Source organism: Gopherus flavomarginatus, chromosome 1, assembly GCF_025201925.1.
Source record: "Gopherus flavomarginatus isolate rGopFla2 chromosome 1, rGopFla2.mat.asm, whole genome shotgun sequence".
NCBI classification, from domain to species: Eukaryota; Metazoa; Chordata; order Testudines; family Testudinidae; genus Gopherus; species Gopherus flavomarginatus.
In genome coordinates this window covers 347,214,662-347,233,953 of record NC_066617.1, presented here as the reverse complement: position 1 = coordinate 347,233,953, position 19,292 = coordinate 347,214,662, and the positions used below count along the sequence as shown (strand labels likewise).

At 43.2% G+C, this 19,292-nt stretch overlaps 1 protein-coding gene across 9 annotated transcripts in view; it reads left to right on the top strand.

Annotated features, from left to right (window-relative positions):
• Window positions 1–19,292, top strand: part of FAT3 (FAT atypical cadherin 3) — a 607,093-nt gene that overhangs the window by 405,408 nt on the left and 182,393 nt on the right. The gene's annotated exons all lie outside the window — the stretch shown is intronic.

The window sequence follows — 19,292 nt, the reverse complement described above, 5'->3', positions numbered from 1 at the left end:
ATTTTAGGCCAGTAAAAGTCCGGCAGTGCAGTGGGGCTAAGGCAGGCTCCCTGCCTGCCTTGGCCCTGCACCACTCCTAGAAGCAGCCGGCACGTCCCTGTGACCCCTGTGATGGGGAGTGGGGGGAAGGACAGGTCTCCTCCTGCTATTCTTGCCCCTTGCACCAACTCCGCAGCTCCCATTGGCCATTGCACCCCATCCTGCACCCCAACTCCCTGCCTCAGCCCAGAGCCTGTACCCAAACTCCATCCAAGAGCTCGCACCCTCCTGAAGCCAAACTCCCAACCCAGAGCCCGAACCCCTTCCTGCACCCAAACCCCCTATCCCCAGCCTGCTGAAAGTGAGTGAGGGTGGGGGGAGAGTGAGTGATGGAGGGAGGAGGGATGGAGTGAGCAGGGAGGCAGGAAGAGGTGGGACAAGGGTGGGGCCTTGGGGGAAGCGGTGTAGTGGAGGCAGGGCCTGGGGCTGAGCGGGAGGGTTTGGGGTCCCTGAAATATTTTAAATCAAAATGGGGGTCCTCAGGTTGCTAAAGTTTGAAAACCGCTGGTACATGGGATTGTTCCCATTGTGCAATTAAACGTTTAAATTTTTGAAGGATTGAGGCCTGAGATTGCATCTTGAATCTATATGCAAAACCCTAATGTGAGTGGAAGTAAACTCTGGTTTTGCTCACTGGCTGGATCATCAAGATGAATCATTTTTGAAATTTCAAATTTAAACCTATCAACTACAGTTTCCAAGTAAGAAATTACTCTTTGCAGTGGAAGATTTATTTCAACTCCCTCTCCATAGTGTCCTCTCATCTGAATAACTATCTGTAATATGTGTAACTCTCACAAAACTGTACCTGTGCATTGCCAGGTCGAATACTTGATTTCTTCCTCATCGCTCTAAAAACCATGTGATAAAATGTTCCCATCCTTTTCCATATACGGGACTTGATTCTGATCTCACTCTAATTTACAGTGAGTGATATAACTGCCCTGAATTTACTGAAATGACTCCTGATTCACATTGGTGCAAGTGGAAAACAAGGGCTACTGTGTAAGATCATCTGATAGACACAGCCATCCATATAATATGATTTTGCAAATTCTCCTTATAGCAGTATTAACTAAAGAATATGTGGACATATTAAGCACCCTTGCAGGGTCAGAATGTTTTTTTGTTACAATCACTATTTGGCAGAAGAATGTAGTAATCTCTGGTTGCAGATATTCCTTCCCCTGGTTAGTACTGCTTGAGGAAAATCCTAAGCACTTGGCCTAGTACAGAGCAACAAGAGAGGAAGGTTAATTTCTTATCTGACCTGCTAACTTTTTTTCCTCTGTATGTTTCTGTACAATCCCAAATATCCCAGGCTATAAATAAATGAGGAGGAATAAAAGAATTTTTTATCTCCTTAAAGAGATTTCTTCAGTTGGAAAGTTAGCTAAGTAATTCTTTATTCCGATAACTGGAGATTTTTCAGCTTTTACTGCTAGGGAAGATAGCCAGCTGAAGTGAATTTGGCATAGATTTTGGAATATATATATTAATGAGAAACTTGGGTCTGAGACAAGATGGGTGAGGTAATCTCTTTTATTGGACAAATTGGAGTCTGGACTGTAAGTCTTTTCTGCATCTGTGTTTTCTCAGGGGATCTGAATGAAACACGCCAGATGCCAATTTTCCAAAGGATTCACCCCTTAAAAAGGGAAGCGTTATACATCTTCAATGGTGGAGGCAGAGGGGAACTCTCTCGTATTATTTATAAAACTCAGGCTTTAGCCCGCTGGGCTGGATGCTTTCCTCAGATTTTTGTCCAGTTTGAAAGATATTGATTGGTCTACAAGTTTTTGAAGGGTGCATACATAAAGGAATGAGAGAAAGTGTTTAGGTGATCCAGGAGGTTTATAATTGGGATTAATAGGATGAAACTGAGCACAGAAAAGTGTAGGCAATCGGGAAAGTAGAAATGCAAACAGCAAGGTCTGGAATAGCCTCTTGAAGAGAGTGGAAGGAGCTCTGTTGCTTGAGACTTTTAATACTAAACTGGGCCAAGTGGGCAAAAATTTACTGCAGGGAATAGAATTGTGCATTGACAGGGAGATGAACTAGATGACCTAGTCGGTCTTTTCATTTGCTAATTAAAAGTTAACATTTGCCATTTCTGCAGCATACTTGGAGGCAAGTTCAGCATGACAAAAACAAATAGGCTGTTGACGGTTCAGAACTGAGCTGTCTAAGGTGGGCACGTTTTTATGACATACTTGAAACATTTTGTGAAATGTTTGACTCTCAATGTGTTTAATTAACCTCCTAGGGAGTCCTTAATTGCCAAGATTACCATGGTCTCCCAATAGTACGATTATTACCCTTCCGGCTTTGTTTCATACCCTGTCTCCAATAGAGTCTGTCTGGCATAAAAAAGAGTAAAACTGGCTCCCTCTGAAAGGATCTTATTAGAGCTTGACCCGGCAACCTGTGTTTCCACTTGCATGGTGCATATATGAGGCATTAATGGACCTTTCCTGGTTAGAATGCCTTTTAATTATTTTTTAAATAGGCCCTTTTCTCAACTTGAATTTGATTGAGGCATTGTTCCCAGACAACAAAGTACGTACAGAGCAAGTTCCATTGGTGAAAGGTCTGTCTCCGCCCCGTTCACAATAGCTGTTAACAAAGCAAAATGAGATTGTGGGGGCTAATGGTTTATGATACTTTGCAGTGTTATAGCACATTTTCATTCATAGCTCTCCAAGCGCTTCACACTGGTGCTTTACAGGCAGAGCAAATAGGGCACAAAGTGGTCAAGTCACTTGCCCAAGGTCACAGAGTAAACCAGTGGCAAACCCTTGTCTCCTGATTCCAGTACCCGTGCTTATTCCACTCTGCCACAGCTGCCCAATATAAACTATCCTTCTGTTAATCTAGGTACTTGTATGTCCCCTGATTCACACCATAGTTGTGTGCCTCACAATATTTCATGAATTGATCTTCACAATACCTTGTAGGATAGGGGACTGTTTACCATGACCCCCCTTTTACAGATGGGGATTTGAAGCACAAAGACAAAGTGACTTGTCCCAAGTCATACAGCGAGTCTGTGGTAGCATCAGGTATTGAACTCAGATCTCTTGAACCCCCATCTGGTGCCTTCGTCTCTTAGACTATGCGTTTTTGTAGTTATCTGTTTTCCAGTGTCCGTCTTTTTATAATGAACACCCATGGCCGTAGTTAAAGGATTCTGCGCACGTCAAAGAATACATACAAAGGAAGACATTAACTTTCAGAATCTACTTATGTGATAGACTTTACTCTTCCTGAATTCTTACCTAGATTCCTGACTAAAAGATTAAAATTGTTGTGCGGGGGGGAGGGACAGGACGGGGATTGGAGGTGCATTTGTTTATTTCTTTGAAAAAGGCACCTTTTAAATCTGCCATGAAAAGTTTGTAACCCCTCCTTTTTTTTTTAATATAAAGGTTTGATTTCTTTGACGTTTGTAAAATCATTTAATAATTCTAGGATTTAGGACATTATTACATGGTTACTGTCTAGTAGCATTTTTTTCGTGGCAGATGTAATTTGATCTCAGTGGATCACATACTGCATGGTTTCTCACTTTACTGTATACTTACTAGTGGGATGGTTCTAGTTTAAATTAGGGGGGAAATATCAACTTGTTACATTACTTTCTAACATACAACAACCCAAATGCAGTTTTCTCAGATTATTCTGCAGAATATCTTAAATGGATCCATGCTTTACTTGTGAAACTGATGAAAGGAGTGAAATTGTGGTAGTTATCTGCTTGCTAAGCAAGTGAGTTAAAATGAATACCTATTTCAAAATGAGATGTGATTACAATTTGCAGGGACTCTACCTTTATTCCCCTGTAATAACTGGACATTGCTCTATTTTTATTACATCTTTCTCAGCTGCTCCTTCCTGCCTTCATCCAGCTTCCCTCCCAGATTTGTGTGTCTGTCGTTTTCTAATATTTCCTGGGTTTTGGAGTCTTGTCCCTCATTTTTTCTTGCATAGTTCTTACTCACCAAAGATGTCAAAGCTAACAGTGGGCAGCACTATTGGAATGTTAGCTCTGGGAAGAGCGTGAAAAGTTTAGGTCTGCCTTTTGCAGCAACTGTAGTGACAGCTGTCTGATATACGGAGGCTGAAAGTAAACCATTTCTACAACCTTGTTCTTTGTCAGCTTACTCTGAGACACCAGGAATATAAATAATTCCCGTTCTGCTCTGCTGTGTACATGTGCAGCTTGATGGGAGTGAATTGTTTAATCCAAGTTACAGCTCATTGACTTGCACATTCGTTCTGTAAGAGAGATCTGAGTATATGTTCTCGATTTCAATGGTTTCAGAATGAGCTGTTGCAAACGTTGGTTCAAGCCATCCTGGGCAGGCATCTGTAAAATTTACATGCTCCTGATGAGTTTCTTTAGCTAGGACTCTCTTGCACTGCAACCCCTGTATTTAACAAGGGGATTAGCCTTTTGTATAGAGAAGATTGAGGTTTTAGTGTACAATTCTCAACAGAGGCTCCAAAACCCGAGAACAGCATGATTTGAAATTTCATAAAAGATGTAGTCAAATGTTGCTTTCTCCTTTTACCTCACTAGTAATATAGGGTACAATTTCAAAAGTGTCTAAGTACCGTAGTCAATTTTGAAAATGGGACATGGGCTTCTAAAAACTTAGGGAACATCTACACTGCAAAGAAAAACCCGTGACACCAAGTCTCATAGCTTGGATCAACTGTCTAGGACTCACAGGGCTTGGGTTGTGGGGCTAAAAACAGCAGCGTAGATCTTCCTGTTTGGAGTAGATCACAAGACCCTTCCCCCTCGCCAGGTCTCAGCAGGTATACCTACGCTGCTGTTTTTAGCCCCACTGCCCGAGCCCTTCAAGCCTGAGTCATTTGACCCAGACTTTGAGACACAGCGCTGCGGATTTTTCTTTGCAGTGTGGACATTCTCTTAGGCACTTTTGAAAATTTACTCATAGCCTTTCCATGTTTAAATTCTTGACAAGGGACTTTGTAATTTCTTACCTTATTCTGTAGTACTTCTTTAACTAAATGATTGATCAAAAGGTAGTTTCAGTAGAGTCTCCATAAAGAACAAAAAATAGCTGCTAATAGCCATTGTAGATAAGCATGGGTGAAATGTTAACTATCTGAAAAGTTTAACTATAACTTAATGGTTTTTAAGAAGCAGTTGTGACAGGCTTGCCCTTGAAATTTCAGCTCAAGGATCATTATTAATAAGGGGAAGAGAGTGCCTTGTCTGACTCCCTGCTTATTTCTAACCAACTTTGTTCAATCAGAATGTTGTAGCAGTACCTCTCAAATGCCTTGCTTATGTAGCAAATCTGTAAATACCGGTCTCATCAATCTTGTTGCTGGTCTGATTTAGTATAGTTCTGAGAAGGAGGTCAGTAACAGTGCAAGAGATTGTAATGAAGATAAATTGGTAGATCTGATGTAAGTGCCAAAATGCCAGGGCTCCAGTGAAACGTGTTGGTTACCATTTACTGTGAGTACAGTAGCAAAGAGTGCTATATAATCTCTGTTATGTAGCGTATATTTATGTGCAGTAATCAGAGGGAAACATAATTACTCCCCCCTCCCGCCAGTCAGAAATATATCCTTCTAAAAAGTTAGTTTCCATCCATAATGAAAAATTGAAACTGCAAGGGTAATTTTGATATGTGGCTATGTTGTTAACCAATTTGAAATTTGTCCTGAATATTAAATTGGGGGAAAGTATTATTGGAAGCTGTAGCATGACCACAGGTGGGTAAGGATCTTGCTTTTTGACATCTCACCCGAAAGATAGCACTTAAAATAGCACAGTGTCCTCCTCGCACCATGCCAGAGCATTGGTTTAGTACGGAGTCATATGGAAGAATTTCATGTCACAACACTACTTTCTGCAGTGTCCTTGGTTTTTTGTGGAAGCCTCTCATCCATGTACTGACACACCTAAACCCTGCTTAGCTTCTGAGATGTAGCCAGTACTATACAGAGGATTGATTATTTAAATCCTAAATTATGAATTTGTGTAAACATCTATTCATATAACTTTAGCTTTGCCCACTTTTGGCAAAGAAAACTGCATTCCTTCTTGGTGACGTGCTAGCAATTGGGGTATAAACTAGGCAACATATCTGGTTCAGCTTTTTTTAATCTGAGGTTTAAGTGATGCTAAAAGGGCACATGCCTTTCCCTTTTTAAAACTGAAGTCCATTAGCTGATGCAAGAGAAACTAGTAATATAGGAAGGCAAACTACTACTTATAGCTTGAACTTAAAATTGTTTAGTTAACAGTTTTCTGGAATGGCTTTGCTGTGTTTGCCACAAGGAGAGGAGAGAGAAAAGTTGTAGGCTGCCTTTGATCTAAGATCATTTGGCATGGCAATGTAAGTCTAAGCGTCCCTATTCAAAATGTAATAAAAGCAACATTATAGTGACATCATTGCAAAAAATGCTTAAAAACAGGAAAGAAATAAACTTTAACAGGTCTGAAATTTGATTTGATTTGTGAGTGGGGGCCTATGAAACTGACAAGAGGATGTCCCAAACTTTGCCCAACCAATAGTTTCATTCCTGGGAGGTGGTGGGCCACACTCAGACCCTAGTGGATCTCCCTGCGTGTGGATCACTTGTTTGGGAGCTTTATTTGTACACCTCTACCCTGATAGAACGCGACCCGATATAACACGAGTTCACATACAACGTGGTAAAGCTCTGACACGCTGCTCTGAGCAGCGTGTGAAGGGGGCCAGGCCAGGGCCAAGGGGTTGGATAAGGGGCAGAGGGTCTCGGGGGTGGTCAGGGGCTCCTCCCCCCCAGGATCTGGGGGGGCAGGAGCTGTGGGAGGGCACTTTTGGGGGAGCTGCAGTCCCAGAGTGGCCCGGGGGATTAGCGAGGGGCCAGGAGCAGCCGGCTCTGTTTCCCTCGCCCTGGCCCCAGCTGTGTCGCTTGGGGGAAGAGGCTTGGGGGAGGGGGCTTAGGGGAAGTGATCCCCCCGCCACACTCACCAGCAGCGGTGGAGGCAGAGCAGCCCGGCCCCAACCCACTCCACTCCACCAGCTCCCAGCCGCAGAGCTCCACTTCCTGCCGCAGGTGAGTACAGGGAGTGTCCTTTCCCCAACCTCCCCGCACTCACCGACAGCGGGTAGCAGAGCGCCACGGCTGGGAGCTGGCGGAGTGGAGCAGATTGGGGCCGGGCTGCTCTGCTTCCCACCGCTGCCAGTGAGTGCCTGTCAGGGGGCATGGGGTGTGGATAGGGGTCAGAGCAGTCAGGGGACAGGGGGGTTGGGTAGGGGTTGGCGTCCTGGGGGTGATTAGGGGTGGGGGTCTCTGGAGGGGGCGGTCAGGGAACAATGAACGGTGGGGGCAAAGCAAGTTCGATATAATGCGGTCTCACCTATAACACAGTGAGATTTTTTGTCTTCCAAGGACCACGTTATATCGGGGTAGAGGTGTATATAATGGAGCATACTTAACAATGTGGCTGTACAGCACACTGAGACTACAGTTCCCAGCATGCAGTGCCATTGCTTGGGCCAAGCTGCCAGGCAACTCAGAGGAAGTTGCAGCATTCCTTGTGTGCTGAGGTCACAGGCTATTATGCTGACCAATACTGTCTCATTGTTTTCTTTTACTGTCCTGTGCTTTCTTGTACTGCTCCATCTGTATCCATCCATTGTCTCTTGTCTCTTGCTTAGATTATAAGCGCTTTGGGGTAGGGATTAGATTGTCTTTTTGTCCTGTGTTTGTACAGCACCTAACACAATGGGTTCTGGTCCATGACTGGGGCTCCTAGGCAGTACAGTAATGTTAATAATAATAATGCTGAGATCTGCATTCTTTGTGGGCTCTACCTCTGTATCAAAGACAAGAGCTGAGGGACACCTTGAAGTCTATGGTCTGTGTTTACTCCTCTGCCCCTGCTCTGCACACCCCAAGGAATTAAATTTGAATCTTTACAGAAGCCTGCTTAAAAACGAATAGCAGCAAAATGGTGGCACACACTTAAAAATGCCATTTCTCTGAAGGTCCTATTATCAGAAGTTGCAAACAAACTTTCCAAAGACAGGGACTGGCTTTGGAGGTTAAAATCGTTGCTCAGGAGCCAGATTTACATATGACATTGGACACTGCATCTCAGGAGTATTGAGGCATGAAATGTTACACAGCAGAATGTGAAAGTCGTCTGGCTGTGATTACATCTGTCTGCCATGATAAGTGACTCATAGACTATAGCATCATCTCTTACTAATGTGACCCAAGAACACAAAGTTATCAAATGCATGATTGGAAATATCACTACTTCATCTGCTAACCAAGAGGTCTGTACAAGTATTTAAAGCTGCAAAATAGTTAAGGCATGGCATTGTTACAGATATTTTTTTCGCTTTCCTTGATTACAACACATTTCAGTGGATTCCAGATGTTGTGTTATTCTAGACAGCAACTTGAGAAGTAAGGCTGTAGATGAGGCCAAAGTAGCAGGAAAACTAAATTTGACAATGAATTTTTTAAGGCAAAAAAAAAAAGTGCTAAAATATAAAGCAATGTGAATATTGCTGAAAACGAACAGCCATTTTAATTTTATTTAAGACCCTTTAGGCTCCTGTGCAAGAGGCACATAGTCAGTGAGAGGTGTGTGAACATGGCTGAGGTAATTTTTACCACAGCAAGGAAGAGACTGTATGTATATCTGCTAGGAGATGGACTGAGATCCACAATCGATTTGAGATAAGCTTACAATACTATTGAGATGAGAATGACTATGAACCCTGGAAATCCTTGTGCGTGATATTTCTATAAACTCTTTGGAATTGGTGCATCCCAAAGGAAATGTTTGTTTCACTCATGTCTACTGCAGATCTTAGCCTTTAATTTTAAAGTATTAACCGACTACTTAATTTAGGCCTTGGCTGCATTGGATTTTTTTTTTCCTTACAAGTTTAACACAACTTTGAGATTCAGGCAGCAGCAAGTAGTAGTATTGGAAACAAATGGTTACATGTAAAACAAAATCATCACATGCATTCTAGAACCTAGACTTAATTAATAAGATGCTCTTATGTCTTGTAGAATATTGCTCACCCAAAATCCTTGCTCTGGTCCTCTTTTTATGAGACAAGTACCTTGTCAGTTTGTCTCTGAGATGTAGGATTCAGTGTGTTTTCTTGCACCTCAAGGTATACCAGAACAAGCCTTTCTCTTTATTCAGAAACCAAACACCCCTCTGCTGTTTGTTTCATCTTGTAGATTTCCTTTCTGGTAGATTTCACAACTTCTTCTTTTGCCTGTAACTCAGTATGCAAATAGGTGGATGTTGTGAGGCATACAATGCACAAATGAGAAGACAGGGAGATAGGTGTCTGTTACCTCCTGCCTGAAATAAGCATCTCCGAGGTATGTCATCTCTAGGTGAACTGCTTTAACTTCAAGACCTTAAGAACATAATTTTTAGCATAGTTACATGACTCCTTCAATATCCGTACATACATTTTGCATTGATTATGATGACCAGTGGGCTATTGGCTCTCAGTAGATCCCTCACATACCCTTTGATGAATTATTATGTATATCTCTGACCTAGGGGATCCCTGTAAAACCTTATGCCCACCCTGGGCCCTCTGCCAATTGGCATCCCTGGGTCTCACTTTTCCAATGGAGTATTAGCTGCAGGACATTTCCACAAGATCAAATTTCACCAGGCAACAAGATTCTGAGGAGGAATGAACTGTAAAGGGTTGAGCAGCTCTTGGGAGCTGAGGTTCCTAAATGTATGTCAGAAAGGGCTCATCATCTTGGGCTGCATTCTGGTCTCACTGAGCTTCTCTTCACTGGAAAATGAGAATGTGTGAGAACATGATCTTTTGGTTAACTGACATGTTGAATAATATAGCATTGCAGTTGCTGTAGTTAGGGACAACTCACATTTATCATTATGTCACGGTTATATTCTCATGCGACCTAATTTTCTAATTAACACTGATCTACTTAGGCGAGTTTTAACTCCATTGAGCTCCATTATTCCTGATTTACCATGGTGTGAGTTAAGAACCTGCAGCATTCCCATTTTTATTTCTGGGATATATATTTTGAGAGGTCTCACACACTCCTCATCAATGACAGTGTGCTTGTCCACAGTAGGAGAAAAGGTGTGTTTTTTAAACCGTATTAGTTAACATGATTTAGCTAGACAGAGCTAGCTGTATTTCACAGACATGTTAGTCGATTGTGCTGTAGCCTAGATTCCCCTCTTGGGTTTATCTTGGCCAGCTGTCTATGATAGGGTTGTAAAATGGGTCCGTTAAAATGTGTTCACTAACACATTTTTTAAAATATACCTTTATCCTAACATGGACATTTCCTATGTCATCCCTTGTGTTTGGAGAACTAGGAGATGATGGGTGTTACCGTAGCGTAAACAGAATGGATGGGTGTTTTAATAAGAAAACACCCAATATTATTGTGTCCTTATGAAAATTAGGCTATTAGAAGTTTGTTAAATGCATGATGTAATAAAAAGGACTGTGCTATAATGGTTTTCCTTCCCTCTTCCTGTTTTAAACTTTTCTTGGCAGTAAGTTTATGTAGGCAAATTCTGTAGTTCATTTATATCTTGTTCTTTGTCGTAATTTTGGAGTTCTGTCTGCTGTAGCTTTCCTTTTGATGAATTAGCTCAGAGATTAGTTCAAGGTTCATAGGTTTTTACTTTGACACATCTTCAGAAATGTACAATATTCTGTTTTATTGGTCGGAGCCCATCCACGAGGCTCACGCTGGTTTGATTTATCCCCTTACTATGTCTCCTCCAGAACCACTTGCCACGCTCCATGCTTTACTAAACAAAAAGTCATTGTGGAGGACATCTTGGTTTACTAAATCTTCACACTTGTTTTTATAAATGTACCAGTGTTTTAATCTTCTACGGAAATGGCAGGGAATCTTTCACATAACTTGAATCTATTTGGATATACAGCTTCTTTGTGTTATCTGAAGCGTATCTACTTTAGTCCTATGTCATGTTTTTGTATCATTTACAGTACCTAACAGCTGCTATGGATTCCTGATTTGTGACTGTGTGTAATATATATACAGAACATACGCTCATTGTGGAGGTTTCCAACTGCAGCTTCATAGCTAACGTTGAGTTGAGTTTTGCACTTAAAGCAGGGATTCAGCTGCCTTGTTATGTATGAGAAATACACTGTAGCCTCCTGAAAATTAGAGCGCTTACTTGTTGATTACAGAAGCCATTTTCTGAGAATTTATAAGTAAAATTATTGATTAGTTAAAATTAATTTTAAAATAGGTCCTTTAAGAATTGTAGCACTCAGTATGAGGCCTTTTCTTTTCCTGATTTTGGCTCAAGTCTTTTCAGTCTATCCAGAAATTGACAGAGAGATGAATCTTGAATAAATCTGGTAGAATGGATATATTTTGTGAAGGTTTTTTTAGGTTTACTGTTCATTTCCCCCATAATATCCTTCAGAACTGAAGGTTTCTCCCTTGTCAGTGACTGAAGGATAATGACCCGTTTTAGAGTAGCAGCCGTGTTAGTCTGTATCTGCAAAAAGATGGGTCGTCTCGATTATCACTTCAAAAGTTTTTTTTCTCCTGCTGCTGATAGCTCATCTCAGTTGATTGGCATCTTACATTTGGTATGGCTACTTCTACCTTTTCATGTTCTCTGTATGTATAAATATCTCCCGTCTGTGTGTTCCATTCTATGCATCCGATGAAGTGGGCTGTTGCCCACAAAAGCTTATGCTCAGATAAATTTGTTAGTCTCTAAGGTGCTACAAGTACTCCAGTTCTTTTTTGAAGGATAATGTTCTCACTGATGTTCCCCTTCAGAGAACCACACAAAGAATTTCCTTCTTTCAGAACGATCATCCTCTTTGTTCTCAGAGAGAGTGAGGCTACAGGCTACCCCTAGCAAAGATGGCCACTGTGTACATTCCCTATCTCCTCTCCACTTCCTGTACAGCATAGGAGACCACTGTCTTCCCTGTGGGTAGTTTGGCTTCACTCTTACTTGGGAACACTTCTTCCTGTGAGCTATTAGTATATAGGTATAATTTTAATTGTTTAAAAAAATTAATTTAGCTCTTCCAATGAGTGGTACATTGACGTTCCGGAGACTACAAAAACACCATCTTCCTCTCCACGTGCCACACGCTTCCCTTCTCCACTTCACCTCTAAACTCACTGAGTATGATACTGACAACTATTGTCTCACGTTTCTCTCCTTCATTGCCTTAATCCTTTCTGCTTTCTACCTTCCACTCCAGTGAAACAACTCTTCCCAAAGCCTCAAGTGACCCCTGCATAGTTCAGTCTCAGCACCTCTGCCTCCATCCACAGCCTCCTTGATGGCTGTTGACTCCACTGATCATACTCTGCCCCTTGAAATCTTCTCTTGGCTTTTGCAATTCTGTCCTCTTCTGGGACTCCTCAAAACTCTTTGCTCTTTTTTTCCCACAGTTTTTTTTTCATGCGGGATACTTCTTCTCTGTCTAAAAGACAGGGAACAATGGGTAGGAATAAATAGTAAGTCTTCAGAATGGAGAGGGGAAACTAGTGGTGTTCCCTAAGAGTACATCTACACTACAGGGTAATTTCGAATTAACATAAACCGGTTTTATAAAACAGATATTATAAAGTCGATTGCACGCGGCCACACTAGGCACATTACTTCGGCAGTGTGCGTCCTTGGTCCAAGGCTAGCATCGATTTCCGGAGCGTTGCACTGTGGGTTGCTATTCCGTAGCTATCCCATAGTTCCCGCAGTCTCCCCTGCCCCTTGGAATTCTGGGTTGAGATCCCAGTGCCTGATGGGGCAGAAATCATTGTCGCGGGTGGTTCTGGGTACAGCCTAACCCCTCCCTTCCTGAAAGCAGCAGACAACCATTTTGTGCCTTTTTTCCTGGGTGAACTGAAAGCAAATGCCATAGCACAGCAAGCATGGACCCTGCTCAGATCAATAGCGCAATCGTGGACGTTGTAAACACCTCGCGCATTCTCGTGCAGTCTATGGTGAACCATGAACTGCAAAGGCAGGTGAGGAGGAGGCAGCTACGGCAGCGCGGCGACAAGAGTGATGAGGACATGGACGCTGAATTCTCCCTAACCGCGGGCCCCTGCGCTTTGAAGCTCCTGCTGGTAATGGAGGAGGTTCTACCCATTGAACGCCGATTTTGGGCCTGGGAAACAAGCACAGACTGGTGGGACCGCATAGTTTTGCAGGTGTGGGACGATTCGCAGTGGCTGTGAAACTTTCACATGTGTAAGAGCACTTTCTTTGAACTTTGTGACTTGCTTTCCCCTGCCCTGAAACGCCATAATACGAAGATCAGAGCAGCCCTCACAGTGGAGAAGCGAGTGGCAATAGCCCTCTGGAAGCTTGCAATGCCAGACAGCTACCAGTCAGTCGGGAATCAGTTTGGAGTGGGAAAATCTACAGTGAGGGTTGCTGTGTGGCAAGTAGCCAAAGCAATCATTAAGCTGCTGCTACGAAAGGTTGTGACTCTGGGAAACGTGCAGGTCATAGTGGATGGCTTTGCTGCAATGGGATTCCCTAACTGTGGGGGGGCAATAGATGGAACCCATATCCAAATCTTGGCACCGGAGCACCAGGGCACCAAGTACATAAACCGCAAGGTGTACTTTTTCAATGGTGCTGCAAGCACTGGTGGATCACAAGGGACGTTTCACCAACATCCACGTGGGGTGGCCAGGAAGGGTTCATGACGCTCGTGTCTTCAGAAGCACTGTTCTGTTTAAACAGCTACAGCAAGGGACTTAGTTCCTGGACCAGAAAATAACAGTTGGGGATGTTGAAATTCCTGTCGTTATCCTGGGTGACCCAGCCTACCCCTTGATGCCATGGCTCATGAAGCCATACACAGGCAGCCTGGACAGTGGTCAGGAGCTGTTCAACTACAGGCTGAGCAAGTGCAGAATGGTGGTAGAATGTGCATTTGGCTGTTTAAAAGCCCGCTGGCGCACATTACTCACTCGCTCAGACCTCAGCCAAACCAATGTCCCCTTTGTTATTGCTGCTTGCTGTGTGCTCCACAATCTCTGTGAAAGTAAGGGGGAGACCTTTATGGCTGGGTGGGAGGCTGCGGCAAATCACCTGGCCGCTGATTACGCGCAGCCAGACACCAGGGCGATTAGAAGAGCTCACCAGGAAGCGGTGCGCATCAGAGAAGCCTTGAAAACGAGTTTCATCATGGGCCAGGGTACAGTGTGACTACTGTGTTTGTTTCCCGTTCATGAACCTCCCCCTCCTTTATTGACTCCTCCTGTAAGCAACCCACCCTCCCCCTTCAATTACAGCTTGCCTAAGGAAATAAAGTCACTATCGTTTAAAAAGCATGTATTCTTTATTAAAAGTCATTCCCTGTAAGCAACCCACCCTCCCCCTTCGTTTAAAAAGCATGTCATTATAAAAAGAGGAAGAGAATTAACAAGGTATCCCAGGAGTGGTTTGGGAGGAGGATAGAAGGGAAGGAAAAGGCCATTAAGCACATTTCAATGTAATGACAGCCTTTTGGTTGGACTGTCCACGGGGGTGGAGTGGGCTGGTGCACAAAGCCTTCCCCCACGCGTTCTTATACGTCTGGGTGAGGAAGATATGGAACATGGTGAGTACTGAGGGTGGTTAAACATGGGCTGCAGCGGCACTCTGTGGCCCCGCTGCTCCTCCTGAAGATCCACCAGACGTCGGAGGATGTCAGTTTGATCACGCAGCAGCTCCAGCGTTGCATCCCGCCACCGCTGATCTTTCTGCCTACACCTCTCATCTCGAGCGTCTCTCCTATCCTCACTTTTGTCCCTCCTATCCTCACGTTGGTCCCTCCTGTCCTCACATTCACTGGCATCTTTCCTGTACTTTGCTACCACGTCCTTCCACTCCCTCAGATGAGCTCTTTCATTGCGGGTTACTTCCATGATTTCTGAGAACATTTCATCTCGCGTCCTCTTCTTCCTCCGCCTTATCTGAGCTAGCCTTCGGGATGGAGTAGGGAGGCTTGAAAAATGTGCAGCTGCATGAGGGGGGGGAAATAGGGAGAGAAGGATTTTAAAAGATACATTTTACAGAACAATGGTTATACTCTTTCACAGTGAACAACACTATTCACCTTACATAGCACATGTGATTTCACTACAAGGTCGCATTTGGAAACTCTTAATATTGAGTGCCTGCGGCTCTGGTGTTACAGATCTCACAGACGCAGGTCTGGGCATCACAATTCAGCTTGCATGCGGTCATGGTAAGGCACAGCTTCTCCAGCCTTCATAGACACAGTTCCCTTTGCTGCTTCTTTTCTGTTAACAAGAAGCAGCAGACGCCAACCCCTCCCCTCCCCAATCCAATTCTCTAGAATTGCTTTACCCCTCCCCCCACCGCATGGCTGGTATCATGGAAGATCACTGCTAATCACCCCCTCCCCCCCCGTGTGGCTGGTAGCTGGGAAGATTCCTGCTGGCCAAACGCTAAAAAGCTCAGCACTATCCTTCCTCACCTCCCCCATCTCTCTGTCCCCTTACTTAAATTCCTTAATTTCAACCAGGTTACCATGAACAATATCACTCTGCTGAGGATAACAGAGCGAGATAAAGAACGGATGTTTCTTGAATGCCAGCAATCACCGGGACCATACGCAGCTAGGCTTTGTCATGCAATGATACCCGATTACTTGCTACATGCATGGTGTGGTAAAGTGTCCTACCATGGTGGATGGAACAAGGCTGCCTTGCCCAGAAACCTTCTGCAAAGGCTTTTGGAGTACCTCCAGGAGCGCTTCATGGAGATGTCCCTGGAGGAATTCCACTCCATCCCCAAACATGTTAACAAACTTTTCCAGTAACTTTACTGGCTGCGAATGCATCCAAAGCCCTCATGGCAAATCAATCATTAAAAAACGCTTGCTTTTAAACCATGTTTTATATTTACAAAGGTACACTCACCAGAGGTCGCTTCCATGGCTTCACTGTTTGGGCTAGTGGCTTGGGAGGGCTGGGAGGGTAATTCCGTCTGGGTCACAAAAAGCTTCTGGCTGTTGGGGAGAATGGAGTGCTGTGTGCTCTCTGCAAGCTCATCCTCCTCTTCCTCCTCCTCATCTTCCCCCTCCGCAGAATCCTCATCCATGGTTGAGATTATAACCCCCACCTCGGAATCCACGGACAAGCAGCCCCTAAAATTGCATGCAGCTCAGCATAGAAGCGGCATGTTTTTTGCCCTGACCCTGATCTTCCCTTTGCTGCTTTGGTTTTCTGGTAGGCTTGTCTGAGCTCCTTCACTTTCACTCTGCACTGCACTGAGTCCCTGCTGTGGCCTCTCTCCATCATGGTCTTGGAAATTTTTTCAAAAGTTTTTTCATTTCTTCGTTTGGAACGCAGTTCTGTTAGCACTGAATCCTCTCCCCATATAGCGATAAGATCCAGTACCTCTCATGCGGTCCATGCTGGTGCTCTTTTTCTATTCTCAGGAGACTGCATTGTTACCTGTGCTGATGAGCTCTGCGTGGTCACCTGTGCTGATGAGAGCTCCACGCTGGCCAAACAGGAAATGCAATTCAAAAGTTCGCGGGGCTTTTCCTGTATACCTGGCCAGCGCATTAGAGTTCAGATTCCTGTCCAGAGCGGCCAGTGGTGCTCTGTGGGATACTGCCCAGAGGCCAATAACTTCGATTTGCGGCCACACTAACCCTAAATCAATATGTTAATATTGATTTTAGCATTACTCTTCTCGTTGGGGAGGAGTACAGAAATCGATTTAAAGAGCCCTTTAAATGGATATAAATGCATTGTAGTGTGGACGGGTACAGCATTAAATCGATTTAATGCTGTTAAAATCGGTTTAACTGCATATTGTGGACCAGGCCTAAGAGTCAGTCCTAGGACCAATCCTATTCAACTTATTCATAAATGATCTGGAGAAAGGGATAAAAAGTGAGGTAGCAAAGTTTGCAGATGATACTAAACTGCTCAAGATAGTTAGGACCAAAGCAAACTGTGAAGAACTTCAAAAAGATCTCACAAAACCAAGTGATTGGGCAACAAAATGGCAAATGAAATTTAACGTGGATAAATGTAAAGTAATGCACATTGAGAAAAATGACCCTAACTATACATACAATATGATGGGGGCTAATTTAGCTGCAACTAATCAGGAGAGCGATCTTGGAGTCGTCATGGATAGTTCTCTGAAGATGTTCACGCAGTGTGCAGTGGCAGTCAAAAGAGCAAACAGAATGTTAGGAATCATTAAAAAGAGGATAGAGAATAAGATGGAGAATATATTATTGTCCTTATATAAATCGATGGTATGCCCACATCTTGAATACTGTGTACAGATGTGGTCTCTTCATCTGAAAAAAAAAATATTGGCATTAGAAAAAGTTCAGAGAAGGGCAACTAAAATGATTAGAGGTTTGGAATGGGTCCCATATGAGGCGAGATTAAAGAAGCTAGGACTTTTCAACTTGGAAAAGAGGAGACTAAGGGGAGATATGATAGAGTTATATAAAATCATCAGTGGTATGGAGAAAGTGAATAAGGAAAAGTTACGTACTTGTTTCCTTAATATAAGAACTTGGGGTCACCAAATGAAGTTAATGGACAACAGGTTTAAAACAAATAAAAGGAAGTTCTTCTTCACACAGTGCACAGTCAACTTGTGGAACTCCTTGCCTGAGGAGGTTGTGAAGGCTAGGACTACAACAGAGTTTAAAAGAGAACTGGATAAATTCATGGAGGTTAAGTCCATTAATGGCTATTAGCCAGGATGGGTAGGGAATGGTGTCCCTAGCCTCTGTTTCTCAGAGGGTGGTGATGGACAGCAGGAGAGAGATCACTCGATCATTACCTGTTCACTTCACTCCCTCTGGGGTACCTGGCATTGGCCACTGTCAGCAGACAGGATACTGGGCTGGATGGACCTTTGGTCTGACCCAGTATGGCCATTCTTATGTTCTGTCCCACATCCTCTGGGTGTCCCATGGGACTCTATCTTTGATCCATTGCCTCTTCTCCCTCTACTTTATAGGTAATCTCTTCTTTAAATGGCTTTAATTGTCAGCCCTACAACAATAGCTCACAGACGTACCTCTCTGCTACTGACCCGTCTCTCTCTATCCAGTCCTACATATCAGCTGTCTCCCTGCTATCTCCTCCTGAATGTCTCATCTTATGCTTCAGCTTAGCATGGCTAAAACCCAAATCATTGCCATTCCTCCCAAGTGTCTCCTTTCCATCTTCTCTCTATCAGTGCTGACAACATTGTCCTAGTCACTTAAGCCCATAACCTGGTGTCATCTTTGACCCTGCTCTCTCAATAGACCCACATGTTTAGGCCACCTCCAAATCTTCTTCCTCAATAACCTCCCTAAGATCTGGCCTTTTGTTTTTGTTTTGGTTGCCAAAACTGTCACCTAAACCTTCATCATTTCCCATCTTGACTGTCTGCTGAAATCTCTTCCTTTCTGTCCATCCTGATGCCCACCTCAGTCTCCTCAGTTCTATACCATAGTGCTGCTAAGATCCTCTTCCTGACCTATCATTCTGGAACTTTTCTTAATCTCCTTCTTCTTCATCACAGTTGTCAGGTGAGCCCTTTCACAGCTAAGGATCTCCCTACTTATCTGTTCTTTTATTTTACAAAATAACCACCTCTCCTGCCCACGTTCTGTTAGATAAGTAGAGATAGACAAGACATACACGAAAGGGTAGACTATGTCACAAAAAAACCTGGCATCCTACAGGATTTATTTATCTCTCAATTAAAAAAAATAATTTATCATCTCAAAGAACTGTACCTTGTAACTGATAAGAATCTGGTAGTTAGCATAATTTGTAACATGACACAAATAAAGTATTTACTAGAATCTTGGGTATAAGAAGACCTCTAATCATGTTGGAAATCACAGTTTAATAAATATACTAGACACAAATATTTTTCTGTCTAAACTTATTACCCTAAAGTATAAGAATCCTTTTGTCTTGCTGTCTCTGACATAATAGATTATCTCTAAAACAGTGACACACTAGAGACTTGAGAGATTAAAAAAAAATTCAGATTTGTGGGTTAATTCATCTTTGGTATCTACTTCATTGACATTGTTGTTCATCATCAGAATGGATAAAAAAATCTTTAGCTTGATCATAATCATAGACCAAACTAGGACCTTTCCTGAGATACAACTTAGACAGAAAAGTACAGAAGCCCTAAAGCAGGGGTAGGCAACCTATGG